Below are 11733 nucleotides of genomic sequence, written 5' to 3' on the forward strand. Positions count from 1 at the left end.
GCCAAGGATACTAAATACTTAAATTATTGGTAAACTCTTCTGTGAAATTCTAGAATTTTTCATAATATTAATTCAGAAAGTTCTAAATTATTTAGTGTTTTCAATAAATATTGATCACATATCAAATGGAGTTTGGCAAAATAAAAGAATTAGTGCTTCAAGGAGATAATTATAATACAGATAGATCATTATCCTCTACATCTATCAAATAATCAAGAAGATATTAGCCATTATGGCCCAAAGAAAACGTGATATCAAGAAATTCTAAAGGAATAATCTTATTTAAACATTTTAGTAGGAATATGAAAGAAAAGAAATCCAATGGATCTTCAAGAAGGAATTTCCTGGCATATTTAAAATTACTAGTTTAATTTTATAGAAATAATTCATATTATTTATTCATTAATCAATTTGACAAATATTTTTGAATACCTCCTGATGACTAATAATTTCCTTTTAAAACATCATATCCATTTCCATTATCCACGGCCCTACTTCAGAGTCTCATGAATCTCACTTAAACTGTTTCAGCAGATCCACCAATCGTCCTTCTGCCCCTGGTCTTTTTTTTATTCCAGTCCATATCAACTTCACTGCCAACATTTCAGTAGCATCTGTAAAAATCTAGTCACACCACTTTACTGTCTATAAATGTATTTTGATTCTCAGTACCTACAGAATGAAATCTGAAATTCCTCACAATTTGGCCACAATGTTTAGAGCTGCCTAGGTTCATTTGCTGTATCAGCCACTTTCATTCAACTAGCCATATTGGACTTCTTAACATTTTCTCTTTGACACCTTTGTTCCTGAGTTCACACTGTTCCTGCAATAGCTTTTTCTCTATTTTCTGCCTGAAACCTCCTTTTCATTATTCAAATTCTGATTAAAATAATACTTCCTCTTTGAAGCAGAGTGTCTGTTCATTCTTTATAACCTTAATTAGGTTTATAATTAATGGGAAAATTAATTTGTAATACACGAATCCTCACTCAGTGAAGGAGAAAAGGATATTGTTCAAAATGTAATAAGTCAGGTTTACCTGGGTGGCTCAGTTTATTAAGCCACTGCTTTAGGCTCAGGTGGTGATCCTGGTGTCCCGGGGTTGGGTAACGCGTTGGTTCCAGCTCCATGGGGAGTTTGCTTCTCCCTCTGACCTCCCCTCTCATCTTCTCTCTCACTCACTCTCAATCTCTCTCTCAAATAAATAAATAAAATCTTTAAAAACAAAAACAAAAAACAAAAAACAAAAAAAAATGTGATTAAGTCAAAGAGTAAAGTGAGCTGTGGGAATTTCATGGGAACATTCTAGAGAGCAGGGCTTCATAAAACAACTATGTTTTCATGTCATTGTGTTTGCTACTAAAGGTTTAATGAATGTTTTTTGACTCAAAATTTATCTTCTAATAAAAGAGGTATAATTATTTCAATTCACTTATAAAAACATTTTGCTTATCTTTTTCTAATCCTTAGAGATTTCAGAAATTTATTTCACATAGTTTTTATTTTTTGTTATTTTTTTTAAGACTTTATTTATTAATTTTACAGAGAGAGAGAGAGAAGGAGAGAACAAGCACAAGCAGAGGGAGCAGCAGGCAGGGGAGAATAAGGCTTCCTGATGAGCAAGAAGCCCGATGTAAGGCTCTATCCCAGGACTCTGGGATCATGACCTGAGCTGAAGACAGAAGCTTAACGGACTGAGCCACCCAGGTGTTCCAACACATAGTTTTTAAAACTAGAAGACAGTTTTGATAAATGTAGTTTACAGATGCAGAAACTGAGGTCACAAAGGGCTAATCTGAATGAGGGGCAGAATCTACATCTCCAGAAATGACTTATGAAACACTAGTCCAGAAGCACTACCTCTAAGGAATCAAGATCAAAGAGTAAATATGCGACCTTTATTTATCGTAGAGTGATTTATTATTAATAAGAAAATGATTTAAAGATTATTCAGAGAAGGATTTCTAGAGAAGAAGAAAAGTAAAAATTGATTTTCTAAATATGTGTATTCTGGGAATATGCTTTTCTATAGTCTGTACTCCCAGAACATAGGACACTGTTGAACATACATATATTTTAGATGCTCAAATACCATGAAATGTTACAAATTTTATATATTTTACCAGAGCTCCCTCTGCTCTGCTCCATGACATTTAAAAAATATATGTCTAATTGTACACTTTTGCATAATTTTCCTGGTTATGATTTTCATGTGTGTCTCATAACTTTTATGTATACTAGATAAATTAATTAATTTATGTTGGTGTTTTTGGCAGTGATGTTACCCTCTTCAGTTATCTGATTTTAAAAGAGATCTGTGGCTCCAACAGTAGCAGTGTTCTTTTCTATCTTCTTCTTTTGAAATGTGTTCTCTAATGAATCACTTAAATGAGAAGTTTCTAGAGCATGGCTTATTTCCTAATTGACATTTGTTCTGTACAGCTTTTGAACGGCACTGTTAATAACGAGGGCAGAGATATAGATCAATACACTACTTTATAAGGCTCTATGACGAGATATAATGCAACTCCCCTCGTTATCTCTTTCTCCAAAAACTATAAACAGGGAATGCCAGAGAGGCTGTCACATATTTGGAATTTTTTTTCTTTCTTTCTTTTTTGGGGGAGTGTCTTTAGGTGATAAGGAATGCGCTTGACATGAAGGTGGCTAGGCGGCAGATAACTTAACCATTGTGGGTTCCATAGTCTGAAATAAGCAGTGTAGATTTTTTTTTTTTTTTTTTTTTTTTGGTGGATGTGCAACTTAATTAGACAAGTAGCAGATTTTTCATGTCTCTCTCAGCGTCATCAGACCACTTATCAAGTTTGGATAAAAGACATTTGTTCACAATGTACCTCATTGTCTGTGTTTTCCCTCAGCTAGAAACTGACTGTAATGACCCCATCTTTAGAGGTTATGGGGATCTTGACCAATTTTCAACCTATTATCCAGAGGCCTTGAGGAAAGAGAGGGCTTTCAGAATCTTGAGATCCAACTTTAAAAACAGCTACTAAGCCCTAGACATTGTCATCACTCATCACATACACCAGCCACCCTCACCTACCTTCCTTTTCTTTATTGTTTCCATTCAAAGCTGCCATTTCATGCTATGACGGCTCGTATGGCAAATCCGAGATATCACCTTTCTTATTCTGAAGACCACACTCCAGGTGAGACTGTGAGATAGTTAATAAAAGTAAGGTTATTGTTGTCCTAATAATTAATTTTTTATTATATACTTTCTTTTCACTTGTAAAGAATGCATGCTTAAATTGTACTGATTATTGCTGTGATACTTTTCATTTACCTTAAAATATGTAGGATGGGGGTGTGAGTGTGTGTGTGTGTGTGTCTGTGTGTGAGTGATTTAATTGAAGGTACATTCCCTAGGTGCTATAAGCACTCTAGTGAGGATTTTCAGTCCAGGGCTAGCCAGCTAGCTTTCTAACTAGAAGTTCCAGGCTCTAGAGAATACTAATGCCACCACTTTTATTATCTATATCTATACCATACAAATCTACCTTATTTATAGATGTTGGAAATATGTTAAAAATAAGAATGTTAGATATCACTCATAGCACACTATATGGCCAAATAATTTTTTTTAGGCAGGACAAGCGTTGCTTATGACTTAACACCATTCATGTAAGAAAGGCTCATTGATAATATTGAAGCTCTTCGGGATATATGGATTGGACAAAATTGTTTTAGAGGTATAGACACGTATAGGGTATAAGAATTCAAGGAAGTCTGCCTTTGGCAGAGGAAATGATACCCTCAACTTGAGACATAAAGAGACTGATTCCAGTCACTTGTGTGGGAGGATTTCTAATGATGTGTCTGTCTTGAGTAAATATTTCATGCAAGATGTTAATAAGATCACTTAACTACAAAAAGTTGGGACTTTATCAAGCTTTAAAGAATACCTGAGTTGTGTCTGTTTGTCAATGTACTGGTCTGTATGTGTTACAGAATTTGGTCTGTGATTTGCTTTCAGTATGATCTGGTGGCTACATAACATACCACAAATAACCTAAAAGTTGTGCACATTAAATTGGCTTGAGGTCAGTTCATAACTGTTTATGGAACACTTACCAAATGCTGAGTACTTTGTGTATATTATTTAATCTTTATAGTGATCTATACAACAATCCTTGCAATACTCCTAACACAACTGTTACTTTTTGGTTTTGGTAAACCATCTATGTATAGGGTGCTGTTAATCCTTGCCATTATTTGGAGAAAGAGAAGCAAGATGATCAAATCCACCTATAAGGTGAGTATGATTACCCTGTTTTACAGATTAGGAAATTGAGCCACAGGGAGTTAAGTGAGTACTGAAGGTCACAAAGCTAGGAAGTGACCAATCTTGGATTTAACTTGGACCTGAGTGACTCTAAAAACCTATCCTTCTAATCATGATGTTTTACTGCATCTGTTAATGACTTGTCTTGTTAAATAGAAGAATTTATGGACTAAGAAGTAAGTTAAATATTTCTGATAATATAGTATTTACATTGTAGAGTTTTTTTGTGTGGTCAAAAGGTGGAAAATAACTTGTCAAGTCCTAGGGCATGCTGGGTAGCTGTCAGGTCTATAGGATAATTAGTTACCTTTCAAAGGAGTACCTTCAGCGTGGAAAATGTCCTTAAGGACTCTGATTCAAATGACTGATTTCACGACAATGAAGGACCCTGAAAGCCGAACAAGGATCTTTTATGTAGAGCAAAGGAAATAGGCTAGCACTGAGTCTTTTCAGGGCAAACATTGGAAGCGGAAGATTATCTGTGCTGATTTTTACCCTAATCCCCATTATTGGGTTTCTGGTTACCTGACCTTAGTATAGCTTGAACAATATCATCTCTGTAACCTTTGTGTTTCCTGGTTTATCTTGATCAACTATCAGTGCAAAGTGAGAAGCTGCCTTTCATCTGGTTTCCAATGGTGCTAACTAGAAAAGGAGAAACTAAAAAGTTTGCATTGAGCAGAAATAAAGTAGTCAAAGTATTAAAGCACCTGACGGTGAATCTAAAGAAGGTATTTGAAGAAGGAAGGCTTCCTAGGGAGAAGGTTCACTAAAGAATATTGGCACCGTAGGACATAGCGAACAAAGAGGGTTGACTAAAATCTTGACTTGCAGTGGTACGAAGTTTTCCTATCTGAACTTCAAGAAAGAGTTTTTGTCAATTAATCCTTATGCTGAAGCTGTTCTCCTAAATCTAATATATCAAAGATCTGGTATCATTAAGGAAGATAATCCTAAGAACTCTTAACAATATAAGCAAGGCTAGTTAAAAAAAAAAAAAATAGGTGTAATGCCACATAAGTTTTCCTTTCTGTAAAGAAAATAGAACAGGTTTCACTTTTGGAGATCAGCTAAATCAGGTGGAAGAACAGACAAAGGCTTTGTAGCCAAAGAGGGAGGAGAAAATGAACAAGGGAGATGTAAAACACAAAATGATTTATTTACAGTTGTTCATTAGATGAAAGGAGGAGGCACATTTTACTTATCCAACGTGCTTCATTTTTTTAGTGGAAAGAACATTAACTTTTCAGTAGACAGACCTGGGTTTAAAACTCGGCTTCACCAATTTCCACCTGGGAAATTTAGAGGAGATTCCTTAATCTCTCTGAGCCTCAGTTTCCCCAGAGGTTAAATGGAGATTCCAGTGTCTGTCTCCCAACAATGTTGGAGTCTGTATCTGTCACTAATCTTCCATTTTTGACTTTGGTCAACTCACCCTCCTGAGCGTCAGAAGCTCCATCTTTAAAATGGGAATAATAATGCTTTCTAGCTCCAACTGAGGGGAAACCCTGCACATGTGGATCAGACATATAGGAATGATGCTCTTGGTAGCTTTTGTTCCATCAAACCAGTATGATAATGACTACCTAGTAGTGGCACTTTAAAGATTAGATAGTAATGTATTTCAGATCCCTAGTTTATGGTAGCCAGCCAATAGATGGTACATAATATGCATGCAGTAAGTAGTAGAAATACATTATTAAATTCACACAAGATCTATAGGTGAGTGACATTGGCTTACTCAATACTTCCTTTCATAGAAAAAAATATATGCCATACTAGACAACTTATGACACAAAAAATTTCTCATATTTAAATTGTGTTCTCCATTTTTTGAAAGCATAATCACATGTTAATAGAGAATAAACATACATCATACTCCCTCTTTTTTTCAGAAAAGAAGGCTGGGATCCAGAGAAATTTAGTGATATTTACCAGAGATAATATGATTAATTAGGGAGTCAGGTTTGGATTCTGGATTCCTGAATTCCATCCTAGTGATCTCCTCACTATACTGCATTCTCCCTGTTCTGTGGGTCTGGCACACCTTTTTAGAAATCCTCCGCTATGACAAACTGTAAAAGCAAGAAAAAAATAATTAAAATAGGCTAGTCTATTATGAGTTCATGATGTGTTGATATCCTTGGCTTATTGTTTCAGTTTTTTAAATGTAAAAAAAGAGATAATGAATTCTCTGTAACATTTAGAGAGGAACAGAGAGAACACACTTTTGCTAAATTGAGTAGACTCGTGCCACTATCAATTTTGAGCCTTGACCTGATTTCAGACCCTTGAAAGTTGAAAATTAGCAAAATGTTTTGCCATTTTTCAGAAACAAAGATCGAAGCTTTTAAGATCACAAATCAAATTCATCAACTTTAGATAGCTAAGGAAAAATATTTTGATCCAGAGAAAATCGGAATATCAACTAAGTTATTTAATTTTCCTTGAAACATGTCTGCTTATGGTACATGGTTACTGAGTACATATTGTTTAAAAGCATTGGGTTTGTAAGAATCAAGCCTAAACTGAGTTAGATTCCTTAATGTAGCTTATCTTACCCAACTAAATACTTGACTACTTGATAACATTTTCTTCGCATTATTAGAATACTTCTAGAAAGTATCAGAAATATAAAGCAATGGTAAATGTAATATACTATTTCAGTTCAGTCCAACCTAGAATAACTTAATTCAACCTATAATACTCATAAAGAGTGTACTCTCTAGAGCATAATGCTGGCCCTAAGATAACTAAGGTCTTTGACTAATTCAATGTCTGAGTTTTATGATAATAAAAGCATATAGTTATTCAATTTTATTGATCACTTACATGCATCAGCCACTCCACCAAGAGTTTTGCACATGTTTTCTTATTTAATACCATCCCCCCAACATCTTTTGGAGATATATTAACACCATTTTATAGGTAAGAGAACAGTGGCTTAGATTAGGGAATATATCCAGGGATACACAGCTCATAAATAATTTAATTTATTCACCTAATTCATATCTTAACACAAATATGCAGACACAAACCAACTTACTTATGCAAGTAGACACAAACAATTGCAACTTAAAAAAAATTATGAATATATTTTTCCTCCTTTAATTGAAGCAAAGGTGTTTGCTGTTGTTTCTCCTGCCAGCCTATGCTTAAATAATGACTGTATGATAGTAGCATCAGCATTGTACAGAAAAGGAAATGCATCTGTGATCACGGAGGAGTGTAAATGCCTTTCATGGCCATTAACTCAAGTCTTAAATGCTCTGACCCTACCAATGTGCTTTGTTCACTTTTTATGATAAATTAGAACCAAAATGATATTTAAATTTTAGGTTGACTTCATAATAATACCTCTCCTCTTAAACCATACTTGTGTTAGGTAATCATAGTAATAGCATGCTTTGAATATACTCAGAACTGTCTTTTTTAAAAGGATCCCAAACACACAAGGCCGGAAAGCCTTAGACATGAGTGCATGAGGGGCAAAAGTATAGGAGGTAAACTCAGAGAAACACGAAATTTTAAAAAGAATAGACTCCCCCCACTGCCCTGCCCCCATTTTATTTAGTTTTCAGATGGAAAACTCTTGATAGAATATTTAGAAAAATAGAGATATCTAATTTCAAATAGTGGATTGAGTGTATTAATTTATTAGGTTGCTGGAACAAACTACCACTGATTAGGTGGCTTAAACAACAGAGTATTTGCTCACAGTTCTGGAGGCTGGAAGTCGCCTTCTCCTGTGGCCTCTCCTTGGCCTGCAGATGGCTGCCGTCTTGCTGTGTCGTCCCATGGTTGTCTCTCTTTACATACATACATGGTATCTCTTTGCCATGTCCAAATTTCTTATTATAAGGACAGCACTCATACTGGATTAGGGCCTATTCTATTGGCCTCATTTTAGCTTAATTACCTCTTTAAAGGTCCTCTCTTCAAATAAAATCACATTCAAGCTACTGGGGATCAGGGCTGCAACATATGAATTTTGAGGGAAGACACAATTCAGCCCATAACAGAATTTCATGTAGAATTTCATGTCTCTTTCCCAAAATGTTCACTGTAGATACATTGAGCACAATCTAATTTACTAATAAAGTGCTTTTCTTAATCTATTAAAAATGATATTCCTTCTTTTCTGTGCTATACAGAGTGGGGTCCCCATTATGTTGTCTGGGTTTCCCTCATAAATTAAAGGGAAATTTCCACAATGGAGCACTAGATGTCCTGCAAATGAAGGAGAGGAGGACGTGCTCAACTTCCTTGCAGCAAGAACCCACTGAGGTGGCACCGACCTTGACTTCCAAACAGCGCAGTACATTATTGGGGGAGGGGGGTAGTAGGGGGAGGAAGCGATGCCATTACGTCATAAATCTGAGGGGAATGTGGGAGAAGCTTCTGCGGGCAGCTCATGCCCTTGTCGCCATTGAAAACCCAGCTGACGTCAGTGCCATAGTCCCTGGGAATACTGGCCAGCGGGCTGAAGTTTGCTGCTGCCATTGAGGCCACCCTGTGGCCACCCCTGTGGCTGGCTGCTTGGTTCCTGGAATCTTCCCTTGCCGGATCCAGGCCGACTCCGAAAACCTCGACTTCCGGTGGTTCCCAATCTGAGGACGCAGCACCGGGCGCTCCCAGAGGCCTCCCAGGTCAACCGGCCCGCCATGGTGCTGCAGAACACAGACACTCCTGTGCTGAGGTGGACACTGTCACCTCCCTCAGCGGCTTTGTTGGGGTGGATGCTGGCCCGGAAGTTGTGGTGGATGCTGGCCCGGAAGTTCCGCGCATGCGGGGCACCGGGTCCGTGAACCCCCGTGGGAGGTCGTGAACCCCTGTGGGAGGTCGCACCCCCTCTGTGCTTCTACAGAGATCCTGAAGGGACTGGAAAGGAGGGGCGGCCGCGACTGAAATGGCTGTGACCGAGATAGAATTTCCGGGTGAATGGACTGCTCCGCCTTCCAAACTTACTCCCAACTCAGCCTGAGGGCCCAGGCTGGTGAGAAGGCGCGCAGGTGTCCTCTGCGTCTCTTCCGTGGTTCTCTGCCGACCTGGGGTCACCAGCCTGCCCCTGAACGCTGGACTGCGGCGCCACTGCTCCGGCTCCCGATTGGGTAGGAACAACCACCCAGTGGTCTTAAGCTATTCTTCCACACACTCTTCATTTTTTAACACGAAGTTAAATCGTTTTTCTTCTTAAAGACGTATTTATTTATTTGAGAGGGTGGGGGAGGGGCAGAGGGAGAGGAAGAATCTTCAAGCCCACTCCTCGATGTGCGCGGAGCTGGTCCGAGCTGGCCCGAGGCGGTCAAGGTGGCTCCCTGTCAGGACCCCGAGATCATGGAAAAGTCGGTCCCTTAACAGACTGCGGCGTCCAGGCGCCCCCCTCTTCTGCACACTCTTGAACAGAAAAATGGAAATGAGGTTCATGAAGAAGAAACAGTTTCCAAAAAAAAAAAGACATTCCTGAATTAGCTTTAGTAATATATATTATATCTGTGTGTGCGTATATAAATACACACACACACATACACAGGCAAGGCGGGGAGACTGCTGTGGTTATAGCTACCTTTTATTCGCTCACACGTTTACAACCAAAAGCACGCATCCATTTAGTAACCAATTAGATGTAACCAAGTGAATAACCCAAATCACACATTTTCACCATGCTAACTAAGAGCGTTCTTTTTAAGAATGCATTTGATTAAGTTTCTCTTTTAGGGTAATTTACAATTTCATGTTACATTAAGCCTGGTTTTTGGATATATTTATATAGACTAAAATAAGTTATCTGCAGTTCTACTGAGTTAGAAGTTACCCCAAGTACATTCAGCAAGAGCCTTGCTGCTGTGGACTAAGTCTTCCAAAAGTGGCTGTGACAAGGTTTCCAGTTCCACATGCTCTTGCCAGTTCCCAGCCTAGAGGTGAAGTCTGTGTCTCTGCCTGTCCCCCACCTGCCTCTTTAAAATTTGGGGGGCCTTTGTGACTGCCTTAATAAACAGAAGCAGCAGAAGGGATATGATGGAACTTCTGAGAACAGGTCCTAAAAGGCTACATGCCAGTTATTTTTATTTATTTATTTGACTATTTTTAGGTAAGTTCTTCAAATATGTTGGATTTTTTAATGTTGCATGTAGTTCAAAATTTTACTTTATTTCTTTTTAAGGATTCATATAGTAAATATTAATGTTCTCATCTAATACATCTGTTGGCCATTCTGTAGAGAATAGCCATCTGTTTTATTGTGGAGGTAATATCTCATGAATCTTGAATCATTCTGTTTACTGTCTTAAAGTATGACATAAGCAAGCATAGCATACTGAAAAGTTCATTAATATGTTGGGTGTTATTAATTATAAACATTTTACTTTTCTAGATCAGTTTCTTCATTTATGGAAAAATGGGAGGTTATACCAAGTCAGTATATGACCATGAAATTACCTTGGTAAAATTTTTTTTTAACAAGATCCTGTTATGACTCTATGGTTAAAAGAATTTTTGCAATGGGGCCCCTGGGTGGCCTAGTCAGTTAAGTGTCTGCCTTTGGCTCAAGTCATGATCCCAGAGTTGCAGAATTGAGTCTCACATGGGGCTCCCTGCTCAGCGGCAAGTCTGCTTCTCCCTCTGCCTCTGCTCCCTACCCTGCTCATTGTCTCTATCTCTCAAAAAAATAAAAATTTAAAAATTAAAAAAAAAAGTTTTAGGAGTAATTTCTAGTTGTTCAGTTTGTTAATGTAGGAAGATTTCAAAGTCAGTAGGATTACATTTAATTCTTAATCATCATCAATAATGGGAGCAAGATAATAATTCAAAGGGGTGAATAATCTCCAGATTTTGTACCTTTTCAATTTCAATGAGTTCTGCATTATTTTGTCTATTGTTATATAGTCCTAATTATTCTTTCTCATTGAGATCCAAAATTTAGTATTAATTATAAGATCCTTATCAACCATATACAGTTCCATCAAAAATTTTTTTAAAAAGATACACTTCTCATATGATTTAATCATTCTGCTCCTCAGAGAAATGAAGGCATATGTCCATACAAAGACTTAGATACAAATGTTCACAGCTTCTTTATTTGTAGTAACCAAATAATGAAATCCAAATTTCCAATACGTAGATGGATAAACAAAACATTTTATATGCATATAATGAAATACTACTCAACAATCAATAAAAACCAACAAGTGATACACATAAAAATATGGGTGGAACTCTATTATTAAAATAATTATATGGAATGAAAGAAGTCAGACAAAAAAAACAGAGTACACACTGTATGAGTCCATTAATCAAAATTCTAGCAAGTACAAAATAATCTATAGGGACAAAAACCAGATCAGTTTTTGCCTGGGGACAAGTGGAGAGTGAGTGAGAGGGATACAAAAATATATGGAAAACTTCTGAGGTGATGAGTATGTTCA

This window comes from Lontra canadensis, unplaced genomic scaffold (genome assembly GCF_010015895.1).
Source record: "Lontra canadensis isolate GAN:19392208 unplaced genomic scaffold, GSC_riverotter_1.0 scaffold52, whole genome shotgun sequence".
Taxonomy (NCBI): domain Eukaryota; kingdom Metazoa; phylum Chordata; class Mammalia; order Carnivora; family Mustelidae; genus Lontra; species Lontra canadensis.